We start from the raw sequence: 18156 nt of genomic DNA on the forward strand, positions 1-18156 counted from the left end.
GTAATCTCTGAGCAAGCCTGTTCTTCCCTATCTTTCTGGGGCTGACTTCTTCTCTAGTTAGGTACTTCTCATTCCAGGCCTTTATGTTAAGGTCCAATATTCCCATGCCATCAGTTATAAAACCATTCCTCTTTTTTATTTCTTTCCCAAGTTCAAATAGACAGCTTGCAAGAAGCAACAACAATACCATGTATATTCTTTAGGCCTTCTGTCACCTGCCTAATAGTTTACAAATGTTAAAAGAATCTTTCCGGTCTCTTTTAAGCAGTGCCACTTGTCTTTCTGTAAGGCAGCCCTTGTGGACATCTGTGAATAGGTTTGAAATAATGTTCACTCAACTCTGTGCCATCTGGGAAGGTAGCACAGGCCCTTGGTCATGCCTGGATCCATTAATCTATTCTATCTATTTAATCTATCTCTCTATCTATAGCTATCTCTCTACTATATTTATCAACATACCTATCTGAATATCCATCCGTTTCTTTTCCAGGTTTTATAGACTCTCATTCAGTTGCGTTTCTCCAGTACTCCACTGGTTCTTTTATTTTTATTTTTATTTTTATTCATTTTAGAGAGGAAAGGGAGAGGCAGAGGAGAGACAGAAGGGGGGGAGGAGCTGGAAGCATCAACTCCCATATGTGCCTTGACCAGGCAAGCCCAGGGTTTCGAACCGGTGACCTCAGCATTTCCAGGTCAACGCTTTATCCACTGCGCCACCACAGGTCAGGCCTCCACTGGTTCTTCACATTTTTTTCTCCGCTACTTTTTTGTTCTAGTCAACAATATTTTTATTTAAGCTTTTTTTTTTTTTATTCACCTCCTCAGAATCTTTCATTTCCTAGTTTCTTTTCTTTCTGGAGTGTATACTATTTCTTCCACTGGATCTAGGAATTTTACTTCTTTTGTCGAGGGGCATCAGAATAATATTAAATCACCCTCTGGGCAAGGAAAGCATGAGTTCAGCAACATGAGTATCCCTATTAAGAAAGGAATCAGCTTCTGGTGCAGCGGAAATGAGGAAGCGATCTCATGACTCTGTGTTTATTCAGGTGCAGTACAGTAAATTGCCTCTGCTCCAGAATATTTCCAATGCTTGTGTGTTATGCAGCTCATTTCAAAGCTAGCCCAGGTGGACTAAGATCAAAGGTCTATAGAGATGGTGTTCTGCTGCTCTCTGGGTTTCCTTCCTGATATCATTCATTTTCTACTTATTGTCACCCAAGGTCCAAGGAGATAAGGACTCTCTCAGAAGTGTTACAGAGCTGGCCTTTGTCTTCTAAATGAAACACTAACCCTCATCCTGGTATACACCTCTAGGTCTGTGAACAGTATCTCAGATAACTTCACAAAGCCATAAAGTACTAGTGTAGAAGACAATGGAATGGCTGCTCTCCTTGAATCCTGAAGTTCTAATGGCCATGGCCTCTGGCATATGCATTAGTGTGAGAGTGAGAGCTGTGTGCAGGCAGAAACCAAGGTATGAACGGAAAGAATGCATTGTTGTCATTTCTGAGGCCTGCTCTACTTGCACTGTCATGGATTATTTACTTTGGTCAAAACTTTCTTGCTTAACCTTATATTATCCGGGTTTCACGAGTACTTGAAAAAGCCTTGATGACAGCACGTGTGCCCCTCCTACTAGTGGGATCCCAGGCACTGACAGCTTTGTTAGTAGTAACGGGACCTCTGGGAATGGGAAGCCAGTGTCTGATCGGATACTCCAAACATGCAGGTCTGAACTTGGAAGGCCAAACAGAAGAAAGGAGGGAAAAGAAGGCGGCTCACCAAACAGTTTGGACACAGAGGTAGTAGCTTGTTTCTCTGGCCTCCCTGCCAAGGTCAACTTGGTAAACAAAGCAATCAGCAGCTATAAAAAGCAAAAAGATAACAGTTTGCAAGCTTTAAGCAGATCCCTACATGAAGGAACCAAAAATGTACTCATCTTATTACTGAAAGTTTGTACCCTTTGACCAACATCTTTCCATTTTCTCCATGAAATTCTTAATAATTTTGAACAAGGGGCTCTGCATGTTCATTTTACACTGGCCCCTACAAATGATGTGAAGGCTCAGATGTAGCAATTGGGTGCAGTGGTGGCTGGAGGTGATGTGCAGGCCTAGCAACAGGGAAAATTAAGTGAATGTCAGGGGCTGAACTATAGACCTTTTCACCTCTCTCCTACCCTGTCTCCACAATACAAATAACCACACATTTAATACCTCTCCATACCCCGGTTTATATACTAACTTTTCCAAACTTTTTTTTCCGAAGTGAGAAGAGGGGAGGTGAGAGAGAGACTCCTGCATGCACCTGACTGGGATCCACCCAGCATGCCCACTAGGGGGAAATGCTCTGCTCATCTGGGACATTGCTCCATTGCAACTGGAGCCATTCTAGCACCTGAGGAGGAGGCCATGGAGCCATCCTCAGCGCCTGGGCCAACTTTGCTCCAATGGAGCCTTTGCTGTGGGAGAGGAAGAGAGAGATAGAGAAAAAGGAGAGGGGGAATGGTGGAGAAGCAGATGGGCGCTTATCCTGTGTGCCCTGGCCGAGAATCAAACCTGGGACTTACTTCCACATGCCGGGCCAATACTCTACGATTGAGCCAACTGGCCAGGGCCTTCCCAACTTTTATTACTTTATTTAGGTGCAGGGAATTCCAATCCTCTACCATCTACTCCACCATGTTCTTTAATTACAATAATCCTTTTATCTTCTATTCCCCCCCTCATTCTTTTAATATATTTTTGAATGGATTTGTTACCACAACTCCTCTTTTATGTTTTTTAATGAAGTCACTTCTGGACAGACTGAATGGTTTAAAGAAAAGGTTTCCAGAAATTTCTAGAAACCTTTTAAAGTAACCCTCAGAATGGCCCCTATCACTTTATACTAAAGCCCTCTATCCATGTACTTTGAAGTTTTAGTTAGCTCTTAAACATAAATAGTCCTTTCCAATCAAGATCATCAGACATGATGGAAGCCCTCAACATGAAAGTCAGATTACAAAGCAAATTGGAGGGGAAAAAGGAACCCAGCGAAAACAGAGACAGTAAAGAAAGCAGCAGGAAGCTTGAACAAAAATAACATCCTCGAAAAGTTAGAAGAGGACATTTCACTCTGAAACCCAAACAGGAGTCTATAAAAAGAGGAAGAATAATCAAGGTACAAGAAAGAGCATTTAGAAATTTAAAATATGATATAACTACTATAATATAAAAATTAAGTAGACTACATAGATGATGAAGTTAAAAATATGTCCAAGAAGATAAATTAAAAATATACATTTTTTATATAGAAATCAGAAAGGTAGGAGAAGTAATATGAGAAATTAGAGGTTTAATATAAGAATCCAAGATCTTTTGTGGGATATTAAAATTCCATAAAAGATCAGGGAAACAGAAAATAGAAGAAATTATCGAAGAATGCAGAATCTCTGGATTCTATGGGTCAACCAAAGAAACACCCAGTGCAGCAAATGAAAAAAGCCCACACTGAGGTACATCATCATGACCTCTGAGAACACAAGAGGCAAAGAGAAGATCCAAATGCTTCCAGATATGGGGTAAATCACTGGATTTTACCACTGGAAACTAAGGGAGAATGATTTGCTTGTCTTGTTCTGTTCTGTTTGTTTGTTTGTTTGTTTTCATTTCTCCATTGAACTGAGAAAGAGAGACAGAGAGAAGCATCAACTTGTTCTATTTAGTTGTGTATTCATTGATTGCTTCTCATATGTTCCCTGTCAGGGGTCGAACCCATGACCTCAATGTGCTGGGACATTTTACCCATTGAGCCACCTAGCAAGGGCCTGATCAGGTCTTTTTATCATAATGATCTTCTGTCTGCTTGTTCTATCAATTATGAGAAAGGAGTATTGAAGGCTCCACTACAACAGAGTGAATTTGATTCTGTTTTCTTTCTGTTCTAACAGTTTGTGTCATGGAGCTTGGAGTTCAATTTAGGATTGTCACATACTCTCAGACAATTTACCTCCTATCATTCTGTAACACTTCTCTTATTCCTCAAGTAATATTCCTTGTTCTGAAGGCTAGCTTATTAGATATTAATATAGCCACTCCAATTTCCTTTTGGTTAGTGTTTACATGTTATATCTTTTTCCATGCAAGCACATTTAATGTGATTATTTATATACTATGATTAAGTTAAATTCTATTTTTTAACCTGTTCCCTGTTTCCTTTTTATCCTGCCTTCCTTCTCTTGGGTAATTTGAACAATTTTTATAAGTCTATTTTATCTCCTCTATAGAATTATTATATATACAGCCTTTAAAAATTTTTAGTGGTTGCCCTAGGGGGGAATGTATATGTATATGTATATGTATATGTATTATATATATGTATGTCAGAATCTACTTTGAAATAATAATCTTCATGTTTAGTGTAATGATTTTGCAAGCATATATTCTCAAGTTTTCCTTCCATGTGTGTTAATGTTGTCATATCTTTCAGTTTTACCAACCAAACTGTCTTTGGTTGATACTGACCAGGGCTCAAACTCACAACCTCTGCATGTCAGGGCAACGCTCTAACCAACTGAGCTACCCAGCCAGGGCTTAGAACCTTTTTCTTATGGTACATTGTAGGTCCCACTCTTTTGTAATTTTTTTATTGATTGATTGATTTTAGAGAGAAAGGAGGCCCTGGCCAGTTGGCTCAGTGGATGGCGCATCAGCCCAGTTTGCGGATGTCCTGGGTTCCATCCCCAGTAGGGCATACATGAGAGGCAACCATCTGCTTCTCTCTCCCCATTCTCCCCTTGTCTCTTCCTCTTCCCCTCCCATAGCCAGTGGCATGATGGATTTGAGTGTGGCCCCGGCACTGAGGATAACTCAGTCTGCCCATTGGCCCCAGACGGGGTTGCTGAATGGATCCTGATCAGGGCACATGTCAGAGTCTGTTTTTCTTTCTCCCCTCCTCTAGCTTAAAAGAGAGAGAGAGAGAGAGAGAGAGAGAGAGAGAGAGAGAGAAAGAGAAAAGAAGAGTAAAACATCTATTTGTTATTCTACTTATTTATGAAATCATTAGTTGAAGTTTTAAATATACTTTAAATATGTAATAAATATATTACTACTATTCTACTATTTTGCTTTAGGCAGTAAGCTTTGTCATAGAGTAATTAAAAATAAGAAAAAAAACAAATTTTATTTTACTTTAATTTTATCTACTTCTAGTTCTCCTTATTTGTGTAGACCCAGGTTTCAACCTGATGAATTTTTTTGGCTTGCAGAACTTCCTTTAATGTTTCCTGTAGAGTAGATCTGCTGGCAATGAATTTCTGCAGTGTGTGTTGTCTGAGAAAGTGTTTATTTCTTCCTTTTTTCCTTCTAAAAAAGATATTCTTGTTGAGTATAGGGATCTGGGTTGAAAGTTTTTGCTTTCAGCACTTCAAAAGTGTCATTCCATTATCATTTGTTCTTACAAGAAATTTGCTTTAAACCTTAGTATTGTTTCATGTATGTTTTGTTGCTTTTCTTTCTGGCTGCCTTTAAGATTTCCTCCTTCTTTTTTGTTTTAATAATTTTAATATGATACGCATCAGTGTGTGTGTGTGTGTGTGTGTGTGTGTGTGTGTGTTGTTTGTTTTGGTCTTTATCTCATTTGTTATTCTCTGAGTTTTTCAGATCATTATCTAGAGTTAGTCATTAATTTTGGAAAATTCTCAGCCAACAGTTCTTCATATTATTTTTCTGCTCCATTTTTTCTCTCTTTTTATTCAGGAATCCAATTATGCATATCGTAAAGTGTTTGGTATTGTCCCACAGCTCCTTGAATGTTCTGATTCCCACCCCCCCCCCACCCCCCACCCCCCGCCACACACACATTTTGCTCTTTGTATTTCAATTTGGCTCCTTGAATGTTCTGATTCCCACCTCCCCCCCCCCCCCCCCCCCCCCCCCCCCGCCACACACACATTTTGCTCTTTGTATTTCAATTTGGGGGATTTCTATTAACCTGCCTTCAAGTATCCTGATGAGCCAGTTGGTACTACTGTACTCTTTCTAGACTTCCATCAGATTCTTATATGTAGTTTATATCTATTGCTGAAATTACTCAAACATGTATGTTTTTGATCTTTTCCATTAATCATATATTAATCAGAGTTATTTTAAATGGCCTGTCAATTTCAACTTCTGTGTCCTGTCTGAGCATATCTCTTAGGAGTGTGTTTTTCCATACCTTTTTTATGCCTTATAATTTGTATTGGAAGGTGGACATCTTGTGTAGGACAGAAACATGAAGGTCATCATTTTATGCCTGGCAATTGGCTTGTCTTTCCTTTTATACACAGGCATTGGGCTGGGTTTGAGATAAACTGTGGCTCTATAGTTACCTTGGGTGTACAGTAAGCTGCAAATTCCAATAGGGACACTGTGTATATGGTGAGGGTTGGTTTGTTAGAGCAAGATCTGTTCAATCTTGAGCTTTCGGTCAGTTCGAATATTTAGTTTCTCTCCTGTTCTCTCAGTATTCTGCTACTTAGTATTTAATAACTTTCAGCTTTTAAATAATAGTTGGGGCTTAGAGCCTCAGAGTTAGGCATGCTCCATGTCTTTAGCATCCGTTGAGGTGAGGAGCCTTCCCAGTTTTCTTGCCCTTTTCTCAGCTGTAGTTGTGGCCCTTGTACAAGCCCGCCCTTCCCCCAGCAGGGTTTTCTATTGCCCTGTTCCTAGGTGCAATGAGGTTTCTTGGTTTTTTGTTTTGTTTTGTTTTTCTAGCTGTAATGAGTTTTCACCAATGCCCTAAGGCAACAGTGCTTGTGTTCCTCCCCTTCTTCCTCCCACCACATAGACACACACACACACACACACACGCACACACACACACATTAAGGCTTTTATTGAGAGGGAAAGGATCTATGCCAAATTTCTTGCCTCTCTCACAAGGACTGCTATAAAGGAAAGGGGTAATGGACAGTGTTGTGATACGTACTACAAAGTAGGATGCTAATATTAAATAACCTGATATGGATTGGGACAGTAGAGTTATGTAAGAAAATAACTCTATTCTTAGGGAATCGACACCAAAATATTAATAGGTAAAGGGGCATGAGGCATATGGCCTACTCTCAAATGATTCAGAATATATATAGGTAGCTAGATATAGAATAACAAAACAAATATTGCAAAATGTTAAGAGTACAAAAGAGTTTTCTGCATCATGTACAGTAATTGCAACTTTTCTGAAAAATTGAAACTATGTCAGAGTAGAAAGTTTGTTCCACACAGGATGTAGAGGGCTGGAAAGAGCATCATTCCTTTCCTTAAAACAAGAAGAGGCAGACTAACTTCAAATTCAAAACTTTTTTGAAACCAATTGGAGAGCTTAAGCTGCACAGTAACCAGATAGGAAAGACAAGCACTTTCAGGGCGAGAGGAGACTCAGCCACTCCCTTACCTGGGGTAGATGTAACTGGGAGACACCTGTAAGAGGAGTTCAGTGGGATTAGTCAACGTATTGGTGAAGGACCAAGTGTAAGTTGAAGGGACAGTGTTGAAACTTGCTGTCATTCAGGTGATTCTTTCAGTCAAGGGTCACAATTAAGCTACAAAAAATGATCTAGAACTCAGGCTAGAAACAGTAGGCAGAGACACTCCAGTAAAGAAACATTGCCTGAACAGGCAGGGGCACAGTGGATAAAGAGTCAGACTGGGATGCGGGAGGACCCAGGTTCGAAACCCCAAGGCCGCCAGCTTGAGTGCAAGCTCATCTGGCTTGAATACGGGCTCACTAGCTTGAGTGCACGGTTGCTGGCTTGAGCATGGGATCATAGACATGATCCATGGTCACTGGCTTGAGCCCAAAGGTCGCTGGCTTAAAGTCCAAGGTTGCTGGCTTGAGCCCAAGGTTGTTGGCTTGAGCAAGGGGTCACTCGCTCTGCTGGAGTACCCCCCCCCCCAAAGGCACATATGAGAAAGCAATCACTTAACAACTAAGGAGCTGCAAGGAAGAATTGATGCTTCTCATCTCTCTCTCATCCTGTCTGTCTGTCCCTTTCTCTGACTCTCTCCCTGTCTCTGTCAAAAAAAAAAAGAAAAAGAAAAAATGAAACACTAGGAGGGCTCTATCATCAAAACCTGGCATTAAGTGTTGAGCTCCTGACAGGAACTGTGACTGTCTGTTGGGAGATACAGCCAACTGGACAAACCCAGAGGGAGGGAGAAATATACCTGGAATTCACTCTCTTTCTTCCTGCCTCTAATCTCCTGCTGGTCTCTCCCAATTGGCTGAACTCTGAGAAGCAGGAAGCCAGCTGAGGTAGGGCATGGTGGGGCATGCTGGGAAAAGGACCCTGCAGCAGCTATTTATTCTATTGCACTGACCAAGCTGGCTGTAGGAAGAGCCAAAAAGCACAGCAATTAGGTGATGTTTTGAATTTGCTTCTGATTACCCACATGCCTTTGGGAAAACTCCCTTTTCTTTCTGATCTTATTTGTGTATTCTAAATGCTAAGAGCATTCTCTTCCTTGCAGGATGGTTGTGGGCTTTAAATGAGATAAAACATATATTTAAAGTGGCTGGCCCACTGTTAGCCTCCAATAACTGGGACCTTTAAAAAAATTCCAGCAATTATTACTCTAAGTATAACAGTAGGTACATGAAAATATCAACCTCTCCCTATGGAGACACCAGAGAAATGGATACTCCACAATGTGAGTGAATGGTGAAGTTAAAATGGGAGAGATAAAAATAAATAAATCAATAAAAATAATTTTAGAAATTCTTAAATGGGAGAGATATTCAGACCAATTACCAGGAATAGTTACATGATCTAACTTTTCAACCTAGTAAGTTTTACCTCTAGGACTTTATCTTGAGGAAATAATCATTTGAAAATTAGGCAATGAGATGGTTTATGAACTTGGTTGTGCAAGCAGAGAGAGCTAGACTACAATTCCAGCTCTGTCACTGAATGTTTGTATGACTTTGGGAAGTTAACCAGCTTCTCTCAGCCTCCCTTTATCCTGTGAAATGGGCATGAAAATAGTACCTACTAGACAGTTTTTATGAGAATGTATGTAAAAACTTAACACTGACCCACATGAACACATAACAATAACTATTAGTACTTTTATTTACAATAGTGGAAGATAAGGTACAACCTAAATATCTAAAAATAGAAAATGGTGAATTTATTAAATGAAATAATATGCAGCCATTAAAAAAGATGTTTTAAAAGACTATCTTCATGACCTTGTTGTAGACAAAGATTTTTAAAAACAGGATACAAAAAGCTCAAACCAGAAAAGAAAAGATGAATATGTTAAACCTCATTAAAATTAAGAGCTCTTACTCATCAAAAGACACTATTAAAAAGCAAAATGGTGCCCTGGCTGGGTGGCTCAGTGGATACAGTATTGTCTTGGCACACCAACATGATGGGTTCCCCCTGGTCAAAGCGTGTAGAAGAAGCAATCAATAATTACACAACTAAATGAAACACCTAAGTGGAACAATGAGTTCATGTTTCTCTCTCTCTCTCTCTCTCTCTCTCTCTCAAATCAATAAGTGAGTAAAGAAAAAAAAGAGACTTCCTTATAGAAGTCTTCCTTTAAAAATATAATAAAAGAGTAAATACAATAACGACAACAAAAAGAAAGCAAAATGGTGAACCACAGAATGGAAGGCTTGTATGCAGGATACAACATCAAGAACTACAAATCAATAAGAAGATTGAAAAATAGTCAGAAGATTCGAACAGACACTTCACAAAAGAATATCAAAGTTGAAAAGGTGCTCAACATCTTTAATCACTAGGAAAATGTTAAATTAAAACCACAATGGGAAACCACGTACATACCCAGGAGAATGAGTCAGATGAAAGACTGACAATACCAAATATTGGTGAGAACAGGAATAACTAGAACCCCCATATGATACTGGTAGGAGGGTAAATTGGTATACCAGTTTGCATAATGGCTTGGTTATATCTAACAAAACTAAGCATACGTTTATCCTATAATATAGCAATTCTACTCCTCGATGTATACCCAAGAGAAATGTATGTTTATGTCTGAAAAGAGGCAGGTACAAACATGTTCATAGTAGCTTTACTTATAACAGCCCCAAATTAAAAAAAAAAACTCCACATATATCTATCTATAATAACATATAAAAATAAATGTTGATACAATGGGATGCTAAAACACTCAAAAACATGGATAAACCTCATAGAGCTAATATTTAGTGAAAGAAGTTGGCTATGAAAAAGCATTTGAGATATGACTCCACTTAAATCAACACAAGAATAGGCAAAATCAGAAAGGGCAAAAGGAGCCTTCTGAAGAGTTGGAAATACATTATATATACATCTAAATCAGGGGTCCCCAAACTACGGCCCGCGGGCGGCATGCGGCCCCTTGAGGCCATTTATCCGGCCCCCACCGCAATTCCAGAAGGGGCACCTCTTTCATCGGTGGTCAGTGAGAGGAGCACATTGACCATCTCATTAGCCAAAAGCAGGCCCATAGTTCCCATTGAAATACTGGTCAGTTTGTTGATTTAAATTTACTTGTTCTTTATTTTAAATATATTTGTTCCCGTTTTGTTTTTTTACTTTAAAATAAGATATGTGCAGTGTGCATAGGAATTTGTTCATAGTTTTTTTTATAGTCTGGCCCTCCAATGGTCTGAGGGACAGTGAACTGGCCCCCTGTGTAAAAAGTTTGGGGACCCCTGATCTAAATGATGGTTACATGGTGTATATATATGCCAAGTTCATCCATCTGTACACTTAAGATTTGTTTGTGTATTTACTGGATATAAGAAATATCCCAATAAATAATTTTTTTTAAAAAGAAGAAAATAAAAAAATAATGTTTACAAGGAATTCTAATGCTCAAGAAAAAGATTGGTATGATGCCAAATCAGAATCAAAATACTGGATAGGCCTGACCTGTGGTGGCACAGTGGATAAGGTATTGACCTGGAATGCTGAGGTCATCGGTTTGAGACCCTGGGCTTGCCTGGTCAAGGCACATGGGGGCAACAACTGCAAATTGATGCATCCCACTCCTCCTTCACTCATGCCTTTCTCTCTCTCAAATTAGTAAATAAAATCTAAAAAAAAAAAAAATACTATCCAGAACATTAATCACAACATTACCTTAAATATATAAAGAAAGACTGGAAGGAAATACACTGAAAGGTTAACAATGGGTGTCTCTGAGGGTGGGATTATGCTTTCTTTATGCTTGTCTGTGTCTTCAAATCTTTCTTCAATAAACATATATTATGTCTATAATTAAGAAAAATTATCACAAAAATTTAAAATACCTTTTTAAAATTTGCAAGCCAAAACCTGACCAGGTGGTGATTCAGTAGATAAAGCATCAACTTGGGACACTGAAGACCCGGGTATGAAACCCTGAGGTCATGGGCTTGAGCGCAGGCTCACCAGCTTGAGCACGGGGGCACTGGCTTGATTGTGGGATCGTAGACATGACCTCGTGGTTGCTAGCTTGAGCCTAAAGATCTCTGACTTAAAGCCTAGGGTCTCTGGCTTGAGCAATGGGTCACTGTCTCACCTGAAGACCCCCGTCAAGGCACATATGAGAAGCAATCAATGAACAACTAAGATGCCGCAACTACAATTTGATGCCTCTCATCTATTTCCCTTTCTGTCTGTCTGTCCCTGTCTGTCCCTCCCTCTCTCCTCTTTCTCTCTCTTTTACTAAAAAAAAAAAAAAAAAAAAAAAAAAAAAATTTGCAAGCCAGAAATTAAAGGGGAAAAAAAAGACTGGCAAAATAACTATTTCTGTAATTGCTTCATTTTGAGACTTTAAATATAATTTAAAAATAGGTTATATATTCAATAACTTTGAATTGGTTAATTTTCTCTTATTCATTTACATCATAGGTGAAAATGATAGGAATAAATGGATCTATAGTTAAGTAGTTAAATGTATTCGAGACTGAAAGGATTTAATTTTGTATTTTTTATTACAGATACGCTCTTGTTTCATTTTGGTTATTAATGTGTAAGGCTGAGTTAAGAGGCCTCCTTGGCTTTTAAACATTTGAATAGAACTCTCATCTGTAATGAAAACTCATGTCTCTCCCTCACTTCTGAGGGGCTGAGTTCTGAGTACTCATTCATTTGAGGTTAAGTGGGAGATTGTGGTCATAGAAAGCACCGTGTTGGGGGAATGCAGGAGCCTGTCAGATCCCAGCGGTCCCTGCCTGGGGCAGTACACTCAGCCTTATCTGACTGTCTTACTTCTTACTAAAACCATGTGCCCAGTAAATCAGGGCATATTACACAGTCTGCCTGACCTGTGGTAGCTGTAAAACCCAACCCTATGCTGGTCTGTCCTGCATTGTCTTCCTGCTAACTATCTCCCCACAACCACAAACTCAGACCCCACAGGCTAAGAAGAAGAACCCCGTCATTAAAACTGTAGCAGGAAGACATTAAGAGGAGTGGATGGTTCAGGCAGCAGTCTTGCTGGCCAGCTACTATCTTCTAACAATCTTTGATGTATTCAACGGACAGTTATTGAGCCCCTCTATCTTCTAGGCACTGTACCAAATCAGAGTCATGGACTGAATCACATCCTCCCAAATTCGTATATTCAAGTCCTAACCCCTAGTACTTAAGAATGTGACTTTGTTTAGAGTAAAAATGACTGTATGGGGCTGATTAAGTTAAAAAGAGGTCATCAGGCTGGGCCCTAATCCAGTATGACTGCAGTCCTTATAAGAAAAAGATGTGGATATAAGCACCAACAGAGGGAAGATGATGTGAAGACAACTGGATGAAAACAACCATGTGCACCAGCTGAAGTGTGGCCTGGACTACAGATCCTTCTTTATGGCCCTTAGAAGGAACCAATCCTGCTGACATGTTGACCTTGGATTTTCAGACTCCAGAATTGTGAAAAAATTCACCCTTCTTTATTTTTAAATTTATATTCCGTATAATTGGTGTGTGTGTGTGTGTGTGTGTGTGTCCAGGTCTATGAGTTTTAATACATGTACAGGTTCATGAAGCCACCAAAACAATCATAATACAACAATTCCATCATCTCTGAAAACTTGCTCTGCTACTCCTTTGTAGTCAAACTTTTCCTTATCCCTAACTTCTTGCAACCACTTCTCTCTTCTCCTAGTAGGTATAATTCTAACATAGTCCCCATAACCTTTGTCCCCTGGTGTTACACTCTATACAGTCTCCCTCATCTTGGGTGTGGGCATGATCTGTGACTTACTTCTAGCCAATAGACCATGGCCAAGGTTATAGGGTGCCACTTTCTTGAATGTGTTACATGTCAAAAGTCACTTCTCTGATTATATTATGTAAGACTCTGTCTTAGAGGACTGGAGGAAGAGATATTCTCCTGCTAGCCTGAAGAAACAAACAATTGTGTGTAACTGCCTAAGAAAGGCCCATGTGCCAGGTAATTGTGGGCAACCTCTAGAACCTGAGGCTGGCCTCCAGCCTCCAGCCAGTAAGAAGCCAGGGCACTCAATCATAGTGCTGCAAATGAATTCTGCCAATAACCTGAATGAGATTCTCTTCTAGTTGAGCCTTCAGATGAGAACACAGCCTACCTGACACACTGATCATAGCCATGTGAAATTCTGAGTAAAAAACTCAGTCAAGCTAAGCTCTGACTCCTGACCCATAGAAATTGGGAAATAACAAATGTGTATTGTTTTAAGCTGCTACGTTTGTGGAAATTTTTTATGAAACAATAGAAAACTGATACACCTCCTTACAATATTGCCTTTTCCAGATGCCATATGAATGGAATCATAAGCTATGTAAACTTTTGAGAGTGGCTTTTCTTCACTTAGCATAATACCTTTGTAAGTAAATTGCTATATATCAAAGGACATTATCCATTCTGGTTTCAATTAAAATGGCAAAAGCATCCTCTACCTTGTTATTCCCATTGATTACAACTAAAAATGACAGCCAAAACATAGGAAGGCACTATTAAGGACTTCGGAGGGAAAAATAATGGTAGTCGGAAGATTGGAGGGGAAAACTAAAAGTCCGAATAAGACTGATTCATGGTTGAGTTTCCTCTAGTTTTTCATTCCTCCTCCACTCCCCTGTTCTATAATGAAAAGCAGACTGAAACCCAGAATTGTGTGCCGGGTTGGAGAGAAAGAACTGCAAGAGAAACTACCTCTTTCTGGTCTGAGAATGGAAGGGGAACCATAAACATCAGAGAGAATGGGGGAAATCCCCCTTATTTTTAGTTAATTCCATTATCTCTACATAACCTTCTAGGGAACCCTCTGGTGGTGGTTGTGACAGCAACGTCAGCAGAAGCAGAACAAGCATTAAAACTCTGAAGGAAGAGAACCCTTCTCTCCGATCAAAGGAACTATAGTCCCTAGAGCCTCGGGAAATTTCGCATTGCTTTTTATCTCTATCGTCCGACTGCTTGTCTTTGGAGATAGACATAGCAGAATGCCACAGAGTAGGAAAACTACAACTTCAGCTTTCTAGCCAGAAGGCCAGAAGAGGTCCCTAGGGCCCAGAAAATGTCAGTGGGTCGTTGGTGAAAAGAAAACTCAAAGAGCAGTACAATAAAGCTGTATATGAGCACATTGGTTTGTTCCTGAGCTACAAATTCTTAGATCTGACCCTAAATAGCATAACAAAAGCTTTGAGAACTAAACTATGGCTAGACAGCCACCTAGATCCCAGGCCAGCCACTGGGAGGTAGGTACATAAAACCTATCTGAATAGCGCTGAGAAAACTGGAAAACGGAACGGACATTAAAAATATAATTCACTGAAGGCAGGTCAGACTTGTGGCCTAACCAAGTTCATTGCCTGCTGAAACAAACAAAAAACCAATACTCTCCCTAGGAACCAAATAAGAGCCAGAGCCTCAAAACAATATTTTAAATGCCCCACATGAAGAACCAGGAGAATTTCAGTAACTCACAAGGGTGAAGGCAATCAACAGACACCAATTCCAAGATAACACATGAGATCTGTGACCCTCTGCTCAGCAAGGGTGTGGAGGGGATGCTGAGTTCCAGGTGTCCTGTGTTGTTGTGGCTGGAGTTTTCACAAGCTCAGGCCCTGACCCATGTGGGCCGGACGGTGTCCCTGGGGCAGGTTTCTGGTTTGCTTCTGCCTTCCCTCTGAGGCACTAATGGTCCCACTTGAGCTGTTTCCCTGCTCAATTGTCACTGTTCAGCTGCTGTCAACACCTCTCTGCATAAGGACAGATTTGACTCGTCCACCCCTCGAGAAGTAGGCCAGGTACACTCCGTGGAGAAAACAGTGCCATTAATATATGTGGAATTAACTAAATTGATGACATATCTAAAAGTATTCAGAATACATCAAAAACAGTTTAAATGAGACATGGCTGTTTACAAGCATTTAAGGATATTAGAGAACCTGGAGCTGGCGTTTTGCGCAAACTGGCAGAGGCAAGTGGGGAAGGACCAGACGTAGAATGCAGCCTTCCTATTAAAAATACAGGGGAGAAGTGACTTTGCTGAAAAGCATTAGTAGCAGTGGGTTGCCATGGTAACACAGGAAACCTGGTCTGAATTAGGAGGAAGTCATATAGGTTGGACCTTACCAGAGGGAAAAGGAGATGTGTGCATGAAGGGAAAGGGAGAGAGAAGGAGGGAGGAAAGTGTAGAGCTGGGAAGGAGAAAAGGAGGAGGGAAGGAAGGGAGAGGAGGGGTTCAGGACCATATCTGGGTAAGGAGAGCTCTCTCCAAGTTTTTCTTTCTTCTTAATCTTCTTCTTTCTTCTTCCTTCTTTCTTCCTTCCTTCCTTTCTTCCTTCCCTCCCTTCCTCCATCCCTCCCTCCCTCCTTCTCCTTCTCTTCTTCCTCCTCCCCCCCTCCTTCTCCTTCTCTTCTTCCTCCCCCCCCCCTCCTCCTCCTCCTCCTCCTCCGCCTCCTCTTATTTCTTCTCCTCCTTCTCAGTTCTAATTCTACAACTAAAAGTAGAAAAGAACTGGCAGGTGAGGTTCTCACTCACTCATTCAGCCAGCAGTGACTGCTGTGGCGGGTCAGGGCTGTTGGGACAGGAGCCCCAGCCAGCCCCAGATTCTCTCCCACTAGCCGCCTGAGCTGGGCTGGTGTCTGCTAAGTGCTGGTCCCCAGTTCTGGAAGGCTCTCATTCAGAAGCTACCTGGAGGGAGCAACTCCAGCCCCCTCTTGTTTGTTTTGAGCTCTAGCAAAGATAAACCAAAGTACAAGGAAAGAGGTGTGTAAGAAGTATTTCCAATCTTCTAAGAGCGAAAATAGCATCAAGCCAGTTACCACCCAAATAACTGCTGGGCTGTGGGGGCACACTGGGATTTTGGAGTAGAAGGAAAGGAAAGGAGACAAAACAACCTCTGGAGAATACTATTGACAGGCCAGATCTAAAATAGTGAAAGACAAAAACCCACATCACCTGAGTTCAAGCCGCAAATCTGCCACTTGCTAGCCATGTGGGACCTTGAACAAGTTACTTCTTTGTGTTTCAGTTTTCTCCTCTGTAAAAAGGAAAGAGTAGTTGTTTCTATCTACAGAATTGCTGAGAGGATTAAAAAAATAAAGTATTTAAAACTACTAGCACGAAATAAGCAAGGATACCCAATGATCCGTGATTGGGTATGTTATCCCCACGATCCATCTGGGGTACCACGATCAGGCCCTTGGTGATCAGGCAGGACGTCACCGAGCCTAGAGGACACCAGGCATCACTGCCTTTTGTTCTTCAATTACATAAGTTGATGTATCAACAGTGGAGTATGTGGTACCCAGGATCTGGCTGCAGAGTTTTGTTACCTTTGAAGGATTCAATTTATTTTTACTTGTTTTCTTAGCAGAAGTTTAATCTGGATAAGCAAATATGAACTTATAGCCTTGGGAAATTACCTATGAATTCCCACGAATGAAAGAGATCAAATAGTAACTTGGTGAATTTGTTCAGGAAAATGTACCTTACGACATGTGCCATGGTACCAAGGTGCCTTCTAACTAACCACTCTTCTTTTTGAACTTAGGAGATGGTTAGGTATATTCTGATGCTTTTCACCACTCTACACCTAAAGCCATTTGAAAAGGACCAGGATCCTAGTGGCCAGCACACCACAAGGTTTGTGATAGGTGGTCTATAAACATTCAAGAAATGGATAAAGGAATGATCAAATGTGCAAGAGCTCACCTCCATAGAGTGCATCTCTCTATTACCGGAGTTAGGTTTCTCAGATTCTCCAAGACAGACATCAAGAAGGAACCCCAGAGAAATCTCCAGACAGATTTTATGAATTTTATGCTCCAGCACAAGGGAGGCAGCACAGAGGAAAGGAAGGTCCTCTGAACTGGCTCAGGCACTAGCTCTGCTCAGCTGCTTTTAGACGCTGGGGACAAAACAGGCTTGTGAGAAAAGGTGGGCTTTTTGAAAAGGCGGGCTTGTAAAGGGTTCTGGGAGTGGAATTTCCCAGGTCAGGATGGGGTTACTGCCTCCCTTTGTTAGGTTGTTTGGCAACTATCTCCACACCTGTGCTGTAAAAACAAGATGGTGGTGTTGCTCATTACTGCCATCCCAGAAAGGTCTTATGGCAGCCAAACCTTGATCAACTGTGCATGTAGAACAGCGATTTGCACATCTTCTGGCTACCTGGTCTTAACTTGGCTTCCTGGCCAGCCAGTATATTCTATTCCTGGGCCCAAGTCTCTATACTGTCTCCTTTCTTCCTAAGAAAGGGTAACCTCTTTCCACCACTCCCTCAGCTGAATCTAGTCTGCGTTGGCTAAGTTAGTGCACAGAAAAAGAACAACAATATATACACATATATCCTATTGTTAACCCTGAGGGGAAAAAAGATGCCTATAAGAAGGGCTCCTGGTGGCTAACTGGGCTCAAATTTTAAAAAAGCAGAGCCTAGCAGCCATTTCTGCACAGGTGCCTCACATGAACTGTACTGTGCAGAGAGGCCTCTGGCAGCCAAACTGCCTGCTTGCACTGCGTGTCTGCCATCTGAGCCAGCCCTTATAAAGGAGTTTCTGACATCCTATTTCAACCAATAGGACTGAGGCTTTCCCCATCTAACTGGAGATATGCAGCTCTGGCCAATCAGAGAAGCTCTATTCTGACCAACTAGGGACCAGGGGCAGGGACTTCTGTCTATATAAGCTAGCTGTCCTGTGGCTT

The sequence above is a fragment of the Saccopteryx bilineata genome, chromosome 11 (genome assembly GCF_036850765.1).
Source record: "Saccopteryx bilineata isolate mSacBil1 chromosome 11, mSacBil1_pri_phased_curated, whole genome shotgun sequence".
NCBI lineage: Eukaryota > Metazoa > Chordata > Mammalia > Chiroptera > Emballonuridae > Saccopteryx > Saccopteryx bilineata.